General features: G+C 49.2%; 1 protein-coding gene across 4 annotated transcripts in view; it reads right to left on the bottom strand.

Moving 5' to 3' along the window:
- CACNA1C (calcium voltage-gated channel subunit alpha1 C) overlaps nt 1-14,502 on the bottom strand; it is an 882,295-nt gene that overhangs the window by 657,812 nt on the left and 209,981 nt on the right. The gene's annotated exons all lie outside the window — the stretch shown is intronic.

The raw sequence follows: 14,502 nt of genomic DNA, 5'->3' as shown, positions 1-14,502 counted from the left end.
AAGTGGGAGAGGAAATAAATGATTTCATGGAGGAATACAACTGAATGAGGTCACTGGATGTGCTTGGACTGGGAACCTAGGAACACTTCTCTTTCATTAGAGCGAGATACCAGAATTAACTTTTCAGGGATATAATTGTCTTACTAGCTGGTGATGAGAAGGCTATACATCTTTTCCCACACCACCCCTATAGATGCACTATTTTCACTCATCCTCTTCACATCGCTCCAGGCACACATCTTTCAGTCTTTGACCTCAGCTTTTGTTCTGAATACCACCTCAAAATCTAAAATATTAAATTGATTTCTTTTTTAAAATTCCAGAGAAAACCCATAAAAATGAGTGTGTAACAATAAGCACATCTTAAACTCTTTCACTGGTATAACCCTCGTTCTCAAAGATCCCTTTCTAGTTTCCTCTGGTTACTGTCTTACTTCTAATCCCCTTACTGTCTTATGTCTAATTTTGATTTTAAGAGCCTCACCGCAGAGGCCTATCATTTTATTTGTCTGTACAGTGCCACAAACAACTGTGACTCAGTAAAATGATAAAATATATTAGAATAAGAGTACTGATGCCTTCTATTTGGAATGTCTCTCATTTCTGTTACCCATTAATTCACTGAAGTCAACATGGAAGTCTGTTACAAACAGAGTAATCTTTGACTTAGATTTTGTCATAAAAGAGGCACAGACTTACTGCAGAACAATCCAGTTGTGTCTCCCTCTTCTGCTGATTTGCCACATGGCTCAGATATCACACTCTGCTTTTTCAAGTGGTTAACGACATTATCTAAAGCAAGCCTTGATTGTCAAGGCTAGAGCCCATATTCTTCTCTGTTTTATTTGAAGGTAATGCAATTTAGGATAATTGATTATTTCGGCTGATGGGAAGAGGGAATGACAGTGTTCTGTATAATGCAGTGAAAGGATCTGAGCAGTAATGTTATAATATGCAGTAATGAACATTAAGAAAATCTCTTTTCATCTTGTGAAAGGGGAAATTTTCAATTGTGAGATTGGATTTGTGATAGCAACAAAACACTGCATTGCACATTCTATCGCGCCTGATGGTGCTGTACAGAGCACACAGGGGAGATGCAACAGTAATGCAAAAGCAATTTTTGGTTTTTATTCTATATATAAATGTGTCCCTTGATTCTGAGTGAGATGTTTGAGGAAAGCGCAAGGCCTATAGTTTCAAGTTATGTATACACCCTTCACAGCTGAAAAAAGGATTCAGGCTCTCCTCCATAGTTTTAAATTACAGCTACAGGAGTTGCACAGGCAAAGTCCTCTATAGAAATGCTGAATGTATTTAATATTTTCAGCATTATAAAGAGTTTGGTCCCATTGGCTAAATCTAGCTCTCCCTGTTCAGTCTAAATGCTCATAGACTTCAATGGGAGCTTTACCTGAGGGCTGGTCTACACTAGGGGAGGGGATCGATCTAAGATACGCAACTTTAGCTACATGACTAATGTAGCTGAAGTCGAAGTATCTTAGATCGAGTTACCTCCCGTCCTCACGGCATAGGATCGAGGTCGTGGCTCCCCCTGTCGACTCCACTACCGCCGTTCACGTTGGTGGAGTTCCAGAGTCAACAGGAGCACGTTCGGGGATCGATATATCGCGTCTAGATGAGACACGATATATCGATCCCCGAGAAATCGATTGTTACCCGCCGATAAGGCCGGTAGTGAAGACATACCCTGAGTGTAAGATCAGGCCCAGTGTCTCCTTGTGGCCTGCTTTCACTACCTAAAATACGACTAGCCTGAAGTTAAAATGAAAAGGCATGGGCACAGTTCTCTGGAATTTGCTGCTGGAAATCGGAGAGGAGATTTGGATTCTGTTTCTTTCACTATGCTTTATCATCCCCTGTTCTTTACCTTCCTCCATTCTGCCAGCAGTATGGAAGTGCTGCACACCTGCAATCTGCTAACCTAGTTCTCTATGCTAATCAGTCCAATCAACAGCACTCCTTGCTCTGCTTAACACACATGGCCAGAGCAGGGAACTGAACACGAATCATGGGAATTAAAAAAAAAAACAACACTCCTCTGATCAGTGTCTACATCCCAGCTATGGCCAGATGTTTCAGAAGTCAGGGAGGCAAAACCAAAATGGCCTGAATAGGTACTGGGATACAAGGGAAACAGGTAGGAGATTTGAGGAGGCTGGCAGGGGTGATACAATACTTCTTCAAACAGGAGTCTGCAGAATCAAATGAAACAGATAGAAGTCTTTCCCCTAATAGTAAACATTTAGATCTTGGTCTTTTAAATGAGAACAATAACTTTGGCTCACCTACAATTTTAGACATGTTTCCAAAATCCCAGCTCTGGATGGACTATCGTCTCCCCCACCCCATCCCCAGCTTCCTGTTTACAGGAGTGATATTTCATCTTCTGTCTGCACAATCTTAAAGAATTTATTCTTAAAGGAATAATGGACTACAAGCAACCACACAAAACAATAATGTGTAATGCTTCTATTGCAAAAACAGCTGTAGCTTGAACATTTCCTAGTGCTTCTTCCTTCCTGCCAGCAGCATGCTGGACAGAACATGACAAAAGAATAAAGTGTTATGTCACCAATGTAATTTCATCTGGCAAAAGTGTATGTATATTTGACATGGACCTGTCTTCAAAACTGGATTGTGCGGTGAAATAATGCATTGTGGCTGCATGCGCAGTCTAGCCTATTAATGACACTTCCCAAGCAAATTTCACAATTATCTAGCCTTTCTCCTCTATCTCTGAATTGTGTCAGTCATCTTCCCTTCTGCCCTATTTATCACGAGTGCAACAAAGCTCAAGTGTTGACTTCTTATTCTGGAAGGACATTTAAATATTTTCCATGGATTTTATTGATTGAATTAAGGGACTTTTAAAATTGTGTTTATTTATTTCTGAGAGAGACAAGGTGGGTGAGGTAATATCTTTTATTGGACCAACTTCTGTTGGTGAGAGAGACAAGGTTTCAAGCTACACAGAGCTCTTCTTCAGGTCTGGGAAAGGTACTGAGAGAGTGTCACAGCTAAATACAAGATGAACTGATAGTTTAGCATAAGTAGTTAGCACATATTCTAAGGGACCATTCAAGGTCAAGTGGCCTAAAACCCTGTAGTTATAAGACAAAAAAGAGAGTTAGTGGGTTACAGATTGCTGTAATAAGCCATAAATCCAGTATCTTTATTAAGACCATGAGTTTTAGTCCGTAGCAAAGTTATGAGTTTAAGCGCCTGGGCTCATCTTTTGAAAGTGTTGTGCAGGTTTCCTTTGAGGATGAGGACTGATAGGTCAGATATAGAGTGATCGCTTTGTGAAAAGTGTTCACCTACAGGCAGAGGTGAAAGTAAGCCGGTACGGTACAGTACGGTATACCGACAAGAAGCAGTACACCGTGCCGGACTGCACCGGCTTCCACGGTGGGGATAAGACGGTTACTCACGTTTGTAACTGTTGTTCTTCGAGATGTGTTGCTCATATCCATTCCAGGTGTACGCGCCGCGCGTGCACGTTTGCCGGAAACTTTTTACCCTAGCAACTCCAGTGGGCCGGCAGGTCGCCCCCTAGAGTGGCGCCACTATGGCACTAGATATATACCCCTGCCGGCCCGCCCGCTCCTCAGTTCCTTCTTGCCGGCTACTCCGACAGTGGGGAAGGAGGGCGGGTGTGGAATGGATATGAGCAACACATCTCGAAGAACAACAGTTACAAAGGTGAGTAACCGTCTTTTCTTCTTCGAGTGATTGCTCATATCCATTCCAGGTAGGTGAATCCCAAGCCTTACCTAGGCGGTGGGGTCGGAGTGAGAGGTCGCGGCCTGGAGTACTGCAGAGCCAAAGGCCGCATCATCTCTGGACTGCTGAACCAGGGCGTAATGGGAAGCGAATGTGTGGACCGATGACCAGGTCGCCGCCCTACAAATCTCTTGGATTGGCACGCGGGCAAGGAAAGCCAGCGATGATGCCTGTGCTCTGGTGGAGTGAGCAGTCACACGGCCTGTCGGAACGTGGGCCAGGTCGTAGCAGGTCCTGATGCAGGAGGTAACCCAGGAAGATATCCTCTGCGAGGAAATCGGTAGCCCCTTGACCCAGTCCGCTACCGCTACGAATAACTGGGGGGACTTGCGGAACGGTTTGGTCCTGTCCACATAAAATGCTAGCGCCCGACGGACATCTAGCGAGTGGAGCTGTTGCTCCCTGCGGGACGAATGGGGCTTTGGGAAAAAGACGGGGAGGAAGATCTCCTGGTTAATGTGGAAAGCCAAGACCACCTTGGGAAGAAGGGCAGGGTGTGGTCTCAGCTGCACCTTGTCTTTATGGAAGACCGTATACGGGGGATCTACCTTGAGGGCCCGTAGCTCTGACACCCATCTAGCTGAGGTGATGGCCACAAGGAAGGCGGTCTTCCACGAGAGATAGAGCAGGGAGCAAGTAGCTAATGGCTTGAATGGAGGACCCATGAGCTGAGTTAGGACCAGGCTGAGATCCCATGAAGGGGCAGGAGGGCGGATCTGTGGATAGAGACGCTCCAGTCCCTTCAGGAATCTCGCCACCATAGGGTGGGAGAAGACGGAACATCCGTCCACTCCAGGATGAAACGCGGAGATGGCCACTAGGTGAACCCGGAGGGACAACAACGCCAGACCCTGGGCCTTGAGGGACCAGATGTAGTCTAGAATAGTGGTGATGGGAGTCTCCATAGGGAGAAGACCTTTCTCCGAACACCAACAGGAGAAACGCTTCCACTTAGCCGAGTAAGTAGCCCTGGTGGAAGGCTTTCTACTGCCCAGGAGAACCTCCCGAACCGGGGTAGAGCAGCGTAGCTCGGAGCCTGTCAACCACGCAGGAGCCATGCCGTAAGGTGCAGAGACGGAAGGTCCGGGTGACAGAGCCTGCCGTGGTCCTGGGTGATCAGGTCCCGATGTAGGTGCAGGGCAACTGGGTTGGCTACTGAGAGGTCCAGCAACATGGGGTACCAATGATGTCTGGCCCATGCTGGAGCTATGAGAATCACCCGAGCTCTGTCTCTGCGCACCTTGAGGAGAACCCTGTGTATCAGCGGAAAGGGAGGGAACGCGTAACACAGGTGGGTTGCCCATGGGATCAGGAAGGCATCTGCTATAGACCCTGGCTCCCGACCCTGGAAGGAGCAGAATGCTCGACACTTCCTGTTCTTCCTGGATGCGAAGAGGTCCATCCGGGGACGACCCCACCTCTGGAAGAGTGAGAGGGCGACGTCTGGACGGAGGGACCACTCGTGCGAGCGGAAGGATCTGCTCAGTCGGTCCGCTAGAGTGTTCCGCACTCCCGGGAGATAGGAGGCGGAAAGGTGAACGGCATGGGCTATGCAAAACTCCCAGAGACGCATCGCCTCGAGACATAGGGGAGAGGACCTGGTGCCGCCCTGCTTGTTGATGTAAAACATGATCGTCGTGTTGTCGGTGAACACCGCGACACAACGACCTTGAAGGAGATGGAGAAACGCTTGACAAGCAAGACGGACCGCTCTCAACTCTCATATGTTGATGTGGAGGTCCATCTCCTGAGGGGTCCACAAGCCCTGAGTTCTTTGGGCGCTGCAGCGCGCCCCCCAGCCCAGATCTGAGGCGTCCGTAGTGAGGGATGCCGAGGGCTGGGGCGGATGAAACGGGAGCCCCGCACAGACTACGGACTGGACCAGCCACCACCGAAGGGAGTCCAATACCCTCTGAGGAACGGTGACGACTGTGTCCAACGAATGTCTGGCCGGCCGGTACTGCGCGATGAGCCAAGATTGAAGAGGCCTCATGAGGAGTCGGGCATACGCCGTCACGAACGTACAGGCTGCCATATGGCCCAGGAGGGCCAGACATGTTCGTAGAGAGGTCAGTGGGGCCGCCTGCAAGCGCAGAATGATGGCCGACAGCGACTGGAACCTGGGCAAGGGTAGCAAGGCCCTGGCCAGGGTAGAGTCCAGAACGGCCCCGATGAACTCTATCCGCTGCGTGGGGAGCAGAGTAGACTTGTCCATATTGATCACAAGGCCCAGGGCAGCAAAGAGGCTGCTGATCCTGCGGACGTGGTCGCGGTCCTGCAGCTCCGATGTGCCCCGGATCAGCCAGTCGTCGAGATAGGGAAACACGTGAATGCGGCAACGCCGAAGGTGTGCGACGACGACTGCCATGCATTTCGTGAACACCCTCGGGGCCGTAGAGAGGCCAAACGGGAGGACCGCAAATTGATAATGTCGGCGGTCGACCACAAAGCGGAGGAAACGCCTGTGCTGGGGGGATATGGAGATATGGAAATAAGCGTCCTGCATGTCGAGGGCGGCGTACCAGTCTCCAGGATCCAGGGATGGGATGATGGTTCCAAGGGATACCATACGGAATTCAACTTCACCATATACTTGTTGAGCTCCCGCAGGTCGAGGATGGGCCTGAGGCCGCCCTTGGACTTGGGGATTAGAAAGTAGCGGGAATAAAACCCCTTGCCCTTCTCGCTCTCTGGAACCTCCTCTATGGCTCCCTTGACGAGGACCGTGTGCACCTCCTGACGGAGGAATTGCTCGTGAGAGGGGTCCCTGAAGAGGGACGAGGATGGTGGGTGGGGGGGGGGCGAAGAAAACTGCAGGCGATAACCGGCCTGCACCGTACGCAAGACCCAACGGTCCGATGTTATTTGGGTCCACGCCGGGAGGAAAAAGAAAGACTGTTGGAAAACTGCGGGGAAGGATCCGGAGGGGAAACTGGTACTGCGCTCTCGGGCGCACCTTCAAAATGAAGGCTTAGGTCCAGGAGGGGCCTTGGCGGAGCCTTGGTTCTGCCCCGTTTGGCCACCTGACTGTCTGCGTCGGTTGTTCCTGCCACGGCGCCTAGTGAGGTCCTGCCGCGGACGGAACTGAGGATACGGCCGACGCTGCTGCTGTTGGTTCTGCTGCCGGAATGGCCTGCGCTGTGTCGCAGGCATATGCATCCCCAGCGACCGTATTATGACCCTATTGTCCTTAAGGTCCTTTAGTCTGGGGTCTGTTTTGGCGGAAAACAGGCCCTGGCCTTCGAAGGGGAGGTCCTGGATAGTATGTTGGAGCTCCGGTGGAAGGCCAGAGAACTGCAGCCAGGAAATTCGGCGCATCGTGAGCCCCGAGGCAAGGGTCCGAGCAGCCGAGTCCGCAGCATCTAAAGAGGCTTGTAGCGATGTCCTCGCTACTTTCTTGCCCTCATCCAAGATGGTGGTAAACTCCTGGCAGGCGTCCTGTGGTAACAGCTCTGCGAATTTCCCCGCCGCTACCCACGAGTTGAAGGAGTAGCAGCTAAGGAGGGCCTGCTGATTCGAGACCCTGAGCTGTAGCGCCCCCGCCGAATAGACCTTGCGGCCCAGGAGGTCCATCCGTCTCGCCTCCTTCGACTTGGGCGCTGGGGCCTCTTGACCGTGGCGCTCCCTGTCGTTCACCGACTGGACCACAAGTGAGCAGGGTGTCGGGTGAACGTACAGGTATTCATAGCCCTTTGAGGGGGCCATGTACTTCCTTTCCACCCCTCGAGCGGTCGGAGGGATGGAGGCCGGTGACTGCCAGATAGTAGCTGCGTTGGCCTGGATAGTTTTGATAAAGGGCAGGGCCACTCTGGTGGGCGCATCGGCGGAGAGGATGCTCACCACCGGGTCCTCGATTTCAGAGACCTCCTCTGCTTGCAAGTCCAGGTTCTGTGCCACACGTCGGAGCAGGTCCTGGTGTGCCCTAAGATCTAGCGGGGGAGGGCTGGAGGACGAGGTACCCGCCACTGCCTCATCTAGTGAAGACGACGAGGAAACCCTCGGCAACAGAGTGTCCACGGGGGGTTCTATCTGGGGCTGCACCTCCGTCACTGGAGGGAGCTCTGGGTCCTGGTGGCTGGACCTGCCGTCTGCTTCCGGGGAGGGAGGGGGTCTAGACACCGTCGCCTCCGGTGGCCTGCGTTCCGCCGCAGGGCGGGGGGTAATGTGTTGTGGACCCTTGGCTTGGCGATACGCCCATGGGGTCTAAAACCCCCACTGTTGAGGCCCTCGTTCCTGTGGTGGAGGGTCCTGAAATAGGGCCGAGTGCCTGTCCTGGCCGAAGGCATAGGCGCTGTCCACCTGAGAGGACACAGATGGTTCCCTGGAAGGCCACGGAGGCGCTGAGCCTGTTTGATAGGCATCTCTGTATGCCGACTCCGACGCTCTCCTCGGTGCCGAGGATCGGTGCCGTGACCCGCATCGGTGCCAGGATCGAGACCGGGAACGGCATAGTAGCCGGTGCCGGGATCCGGAGCGGGATCCGCATCGAGGTCGGTGCCGGGAGCGGGACCGCGACCTTCGATCAGCGCGGTGCCGGGATGGCAGTGGGGACCGGGACCTGCCACCGACACAGTGCCGGGAGGTCGACCGGGATCGGGACCTACCACCGGCTCGGTGCCGGGAGGTCGACCACGGAGCCGAACGTCGAGGTGAACGGCTCCTAGAGTCTCGGTGCCGGCGGTAAGAGGAGCCAGACCGGGACCGTGCAGATACTGATCGGTGCCGCGAGTGCGACCGGTACTGCCTGGGAGAACGGTGCCGGGACTGCGAGCGGTGCCCCAAGCGCGAGCGTTCACGTCTCCGGGGCTATCGGTGCCGGGACTCTGGGGACAGCGCTCTTAGCATTGGTTTGCCTCTGGAGGTTACCCGTCCCGGGGGTGCCGTCTGAGGCTGCGATGGCTCCGTGAGCGCTATCAAGTCCCGTGCCGAGGCAAAGGTCTCTGGCGTAGATGGTACTAACAGCTCGACCCCTGATCTCAAGGGGGAGCTAGGAGGGGCTGGACTCGACGGACCTTCCGGACCCGGAGTCGACAGCAGCCCTGCAGGCGGTGCCGCGGCCAAGGTAGGTGCCGGGCGTTCCACTCGCGCATGCCTTGATGGTGTTGCAGACGCCGAGGGTCGTGGATCTGCTCCCGGTGCCGGGGATGGTCGGTGCCGGGGAGTCTTGCCGGTGCCGGCACAGTCCGGTGCCGGAGTAGAAGTGACCGGCTGCGCCACCGGTGCCGGAGTCAGTGCCGCTTCCATTAGGAGAGCGCGGAGTCTTTGATCCCTCTCCTTCTTTGTGCGAGGCTTAAAGGCCTTGCATATACGGCACTTCTCACTTATGTGCGATTCCCCCAGGCACTTGAGGCACGCGTCGTGGGGATCGCTAGTCGGCATCGGCTTCTTGCATGCCGAGCACTGCTTGAAGCCCGGCGAGCCAGGCATGAGCCCGGTGCCGGGCGCCGGGAAGGGCGACGGCCCACCCGCGAACAAGTTAAACAACTATATATAATACACAACTAACTAATATACTATCAAACTATCTATGAACTATTTACAACTATGACTATGAACAGAGTACAGGAGAGCTAGGTACGTGGAGGACAGCAAGCCGCACTCCACAGTTCCAGCAACCGACACGGCGGTAAGAAGGAACTGAGGAGCGGGCGGGCCGGCAGGGGTATATATCTAGTGCCATAGTGGCGCCACTCTAGGGGGCGACCTGCCGGCCCACTGGAGTTGCTAGGGTAAAAAGTTTCCGGCAAACGTGCACGCGCGGCGCGTACACCTGGAATGGATATGAGCAATCATTTGAAGAAGAATTAAAGGGCTCTGGGCTTCTCACTGCAGCGGGAGGCCCAGAGCCCTTTGAATCCCGCCCGTGGCTTGGGCGGCCAGGCTGGGGCCGGATTTAAAGGGCTCAGAGTTCCCGTGGCTGTGGGCAGCCCAGAGCCCTTTGAATCCCGCCCACAGCTCTGGCAGCCAGGCTGAGGCTGGATTTAAAGGGTCAGAGCTCTTGCGGCTGCGAGCAGCCCAGAGCCCTTTAAATCCTGCCCACGACTCCGGCAGCCGGAGCTACGGGGGTGATTTAAAGGGCCTGAAGCTCCACAGCAGCCAGAGCTCCGCGGTGGCCACAGTCCCGGGCCCTTTAATTTGCCCCTGAGCCCTGGGGGGCTCCCAGCCACCTCTTCAGCTGGGAGCCCCAGGTTGATTTAAAGGCCCTGGGGCTCCCAGCCACAGTTGTGCCCCAGGGCCTTTAAATCTTGAGAGGCACCATCTCTTCCGGTTGAGGCCCCACCCGCCTCAGGACTCCGGCTATACTGGTAAGTCCTGTAAGTTACTTTCACCCCTGCCTTCAAGTGACCAGTGTTTTTGTCTTTTATCATTTCCTTGTATGAGTTCATGTGAAAGCATAGTGATTGCCACAGAGTTATTGGGGCATTTAGTGCATTGGATGAGGTCCACCACAATTTTGTGATGGGCAAGTATAGAAACCATGGATCTTGAAAGGTGTGTGGTAGAGGGTGTTGACCACTGTAGCAGTAGAGATATTTCTGCGGGTATCTGTTGGTCTGGCAAGGTCTGGTACTGCTTTGAGTTGGTGTGTCCTGGTCTGTGGAGAGCTTGCTTCTGATGATGAGCTTGCAGAGGTTGGGGGATTGTGTGAAGGCCATAAGAGAGGGTTCAGGAAAGATTTTTCAGAATGGGGTCCCCATCAAGTATGGGTTGCAGTTGTTTGATGATACTCCTATGGATTCCAGTGTGGAGTGGAAGCTGACAACTAAGAGTGTGCGGTCAGCGGGGATTTTATTTCTGTATTGAAGCAGATTCTCTCGGGGTATTTGGATGGCCCAGTCCATGATGTGATCTACTTCTCTGGTGAAGTGTCCTTGTTTTGTGAATGGGGTTTTGAGTGCATTAAGTTGTATATCCTGGACTTTATCCTTGCAGCTTATTCTGTGGTGTGCAAATATTTGGCTGCAGTTAACAGATTTCTTGGAGTGTTTGGGGTGATTACTGGATCTCTGAAGATAGGCATGATGATTCGTGGATTTCTTGTATATAGCTGTCTGAAGTATTGAAGCTGATCATGGTGTTCAGTAAGTTGATGCTAATGTGGGAGTGCTCCAGAGAAAGTTTAATGGATGGTGGTTGTTGAAGTTGTGGTGGAAATCTATGAAGCAGTTCAAGTCATCTGTCCAAAGGATAAAAATATCATCCATGTTTCTCAGGTATATCATTGGTTTTGTGGGGAACGTGTCCAAAAATTCTTCTTTAAGGTGACCCATGAAGAGGTTAGCATGTTGGGGAGCCATCCTAGTACCCATGGCTGTTTGGACAAAGTTTTTGTTGCTGAATGTAAAATTTTTATGGGTGAGGATGAAATAGCTGAGTTTGGTGATGTGTTTGGAATGGATATCTGAAGGTTGTCCATTGTCTTGTAAATATCTGAGGCAGGCAGCAGTCACACTGTCTGGAGTGCCTCAGAACTGTGAGTGCCTACCTCAGGACAGATTGTCAGAAAACAAGGGCAGACACCCCAAACTGGTGGTGTGTTCTATAATTAGATTTCACCAACCTAGTAACAAATGTGAACTCCTGGATCACTATACCAGTCTTACAATAGAGTCACACATAGTCCCCCTAGGCTCTCCAGTCTATCTTGCCACCCACGCAAACTAAACTTTGTGATAAAAGGTCATTTAAACCAAAAATCACACCATATCAGGTTTCTCCCAGTCCCAAGAGACCAGTCACTTACTCCCTGCCCATCTATTGGTACTCTGGATCTTACACCAAAGATAATGGTGTTAGCCAATTGTACAGTAAACTAACTAAAGATTTATTAGCTACAAAAAAAGAATGAGAGTTGTTGAGAGGTTAAAGCAGGTAAAATATATGTACAGGTGAATCACAGTTTATAATTCCAAATGGTGGCAGTGATATAATAAACTGTCAGTTTTCCAAAAGTCTTTACAGGGTACCCAAATTGTCTCTGGGGATCTCTGCTTTGCATCTGGTACACTTCGCTGTAAGAGTCCAAATAGTTCAGAGATAAAGGATCTTTCTTTGAATCCATATTTATAGATTCTTCACACAGAAAGCAAACTGATAGTGTCTCTACCCGCATGGGCTTTTCCTTTGATGACCTTAAGGAACGTATTTAGTCTTTTGATCTCCGACCATCACACCTAATGTCCACTTGCTTTGAAATTAGCATTTTCTGTTAAAGTCCTTCATTAGCATTTCACAAGATTTCTTTGATGGTTATTAGTTAAAGGGGTATATATAATGTAAACGTTTGCTATTACATTATAACAGGAACAGATACAAGAAAACAATACAAGCAACAGTCCACTAATTTTCATGAAGTTTAAACACCTTAATATACTTTTACATTTACACTCATTTTGATCTATACTAATACACAAGTGAATTGACCTGATTACCTTCTAGCATGACCTGGTCTGCCAGCATCATAACAGTTATGCCATCATTATGAGGTATATAACGAAGTGACATCATGGTGGCAAAAATGGAGTTCTGAGGGAGATTGTTAATGGTGCAAAGTTTGTGAAGGAAGTTGGTTGTGTCCTGTTGGAAGCTGGGCCTTTGTGTGGTGAGTGGGTTGAGCATGGTTTCTATGAGTCCCAGTGTTCTTTCAGTAAGAGTGCCATGGCCAGATATGATAGGTCTGCCTGGGTTTGTATCTTGGGAAGCATGTAGAAGATCCTTGTGGGTAGGTTCATGGGGGATGAGTTTGTAGAATTTCTCTTAGAGCTGTTTGGGGAAGGATTTGATTATATCCTTCAATTCCTGGGTAAATTGTGGTGTGGGGTCTTCTTTGGGTCCTTTAAAGTAGGTGGTGTCAGAGAGTTGTTGGTTGGCCTCATTCATGTAGTCATCACAGTTGAGGACTACAATGGCATCCCCTTTCTCTGCTGGTTTGATCACTATCTGGTGGTTAGATAACAGGGACTGTACAGCTGCCCTCTTGGCAGTGGAGAGATTGTGGTGGATGTGATGTTTGTTAAGGATTTCACAGTCAATCTTTTTCCTGAAGTAATCAATGTTTCATCCACTCTGTGGTGTCCAGTCAGATGATTCTTTGAGGCAGAGTCGGCTGAAGAATTCTTCTAGTATTACACACATTAGTATAGCATCAGGTTCTGTGGTGTTATTTCTGAAGGCTGTCTCTCCTTTTGTTTAAGTATTTTTAATGTATATTTTTTTCCTTTATAAAGTTTAGTTAGCACTTCCAGTGATCTAAACATTAAACTCCAGAGCTTCCAGTAAGACTTTTGCTGTTCCAAATGACCTTTAGAGCCCTGAAACTATAATATGATAGCCACAGAACCCAGAACCCTACCATGACCAGCAGTCTGTCCAGACTCTAATGTTATAATGATTCTTAGAAGGCATCTAATGATTGAAATGTGCCTAACCAACAAAACAACCTCCAACACTTCCAGTGATCTGTGTGGAATCCACAAACCAAAGAATTATTACCAGGGCTTGCAAAGTGTCTACCAATTCTAACAACTCTTTTGGGTAAAAGAGTTAGGGGGTCTCTTTATAGACATTTCCTTGAGGTCTGCCTTACAAGCTCCATTTTCTAATAAGATTTGTATGTTGTCTGTTTATTATGAGACTCTCATATATCTCTTCATCAAAATCTTGACAATCTGCCAATGAAGTCTAGACTCAATGGAGAAGAATAAATAGCATCTGATGCAATAAGATTGTGGGGTGAATGATGGAGCACAGAGCCAAGGGATGTCTTCATGTGTTCATGAGTCTTCATTAAAAAATCCAACTTGTTTGCTGTCTTGACACAGCAAAAATATTTTACTTGCAGGGTACCTAACAAAGCAAAGGCCACAGAAATAAGGACCTGGTCTTGCTCCCATTGATGTCAGAAGCCAAACTCCCACTCAGTGAGTGCAGGACAGAACTCTGCAGATATATCTAAATCAAACCAACTTTTTAAAACCAATCCTAATTAATACATGCAATTAAGTAGACTCCCAAATGCACCATTTCATATAGTTGTATCTCCTTATTTAGTACAACATTTTAATCATGCACTAAAAGTAACAAAAATAAAAATCAAGTGGCAAAACCAGTATATTTCACTATATTTCTTGAGCCATATATACACATACAATATTACACAAATTGTTGATGTTTCATAAGAAAAAAGTAATTATGAGATAAACCTAAAATTATCTAAATTAATACACACATTCTACAAATCCAATACATCTCTTGTTCACTATTCTTGTATGACCCAGGAATCTCACTGCCAAGCCAAGATAAAACATGTGGTATTTTATCATAGCTAAAATGTGTACTATGTGACAGACTTTACCAAATATTACACAGCTCAGGTCACTGCATATTCCATTCCACTGTAATATACGAGCACTAAGACATGTCAATCAGTACACTTTTGGGCAATTACAGGCTGTTAAGAGGCATGACAGACAGCATATCAGGGTAATTCCAGCACACCTTGCTGTGCTGTTAGGAGAAATAAAAAACAGCAAGCTTCCAGATGATTAAAACATATCTAGTGGTATTAAGAAACATGAAAGAAACTGCTATTTGGAAGTATAATGATTATTATTAAATGGAATTTAAGACATACAAATATCAAGATACAATAATCCAGCCCATTTATAATAGTGAAAAGATACTCTAGTTTATAGT

Source organism: Gopherus flavomarginatus, chromosome 1 (assembly GCF_025201925.1).
Source record: "Gopherus flavomarginatus isolate rGopFla2 chromosome 1, rGopFla2.mat.asm, whole genome shotgun sequence".
NCBI lineage: Eukaryota > Metazoa > Chordata > Testudines > Testudinidae > Gopherus > Gopherus flavomarginatus.
The sequence above is the reverse complement of the archived record's forward strand: the minus strand, read 5'-3'. Positions and strand labels throughout refer to the sequence as shown.